This window comes from Ostrea edulis, chromosome 6, assembly GCF_947568905.1.
Source record: "Ostrea edulis chromosome 6, xbOstEdul1.1, whole genome shotgun sequence".
Lineage (NCBI taxonomy): Eukaryota > Metazoa > Mollusca > Bivalvia > Ostreida > Ostreidae > Ostrea > Ostrea edulis.
In genome coordinates, this window is record NC_079169.1 from 17,146,922 (window position 1) to 17,147,977 (window position 1,056).

Below are 1,056 nucleotides of genomic sequence, written 5' to 3' on the forward strand. Positions count from 1 at the left end.
ATCAGTGTATACCAGTCTAGTTATCAGTGTATACCAGCCTAGCAATCAGTGTATACCACCCTAGCTATCACTGTATACCAGTCTAGCTATCAGTGTATACCAGTCTAGCTATCAATGTATACCGACCTAGCTATCAGTATATACAAGCCTACCTATCAGTATATACCAGCCTAGATATCAGTATATACCGGCCTAGCTATAAGTGTATACCAGCCTAGCTATCAGTATATATCAGCCTAGCTATCAGTATATGCCGGCCCAGCTATAAGTGTATACCAGCCTAGCTATCAGTATATACCAGCCTAGCTATCAGTATATACCAGCCTAGCTATCAGTATATACCAGTCTAGTTATCAGTGTATACCAGCTTAGCTATCAGTGTATACAAGCCTAGCTATCAGTGTATACCAGCCTAGCTATCAGTGTATACAAGCTTAGCTATCAGTGTATACAAGCCTAGCTATCAGTGTATACAAGCCTAGCTATCAGTATATACAAGCCTAGCTATCAGTGTATACCAGCCTAGCTATCAGTGTATACCAGCCTAGCTATCAGTGTATACAAGCCTAGCTATCAGTGTATACAAGCCTAGCTATCAGTGTATACCAGCCTAGCTATCAGTGTATACCAGCCTAGCTATCAGTGTATACCAGCTTAGCTATCAGTGTATACCAGTCTATCTATCAGTGTATACCAGTCTAGCTATCAGTGTATACCAGCTTAGCAATCAGTGTATACCAGCCTAGCAATCAGTGTATACCAGCCTAGCTATCAGTATATATTAGCCTAGCTATCAGTGTATACCAGCCTAGCTATCAGTGTATACCAGCTTAGCTATCAGCATATACCAGTCTAGCAATCAGTGTATACCAGCTTAGCTATCAGTATGTACCAGCCTAGCTATCAGTGTATGCCAGCCAAAATGTCGATCTTTAATTTTAGGATGTTTTTCAAGCTTTTATAAGTGCACTACATAATACAAAAGATGTTCTTTCTAATCACTGTCAATTTATATCAGTTTAGAAACAATTTCACGCAAGTTATTGACTGCCGTCT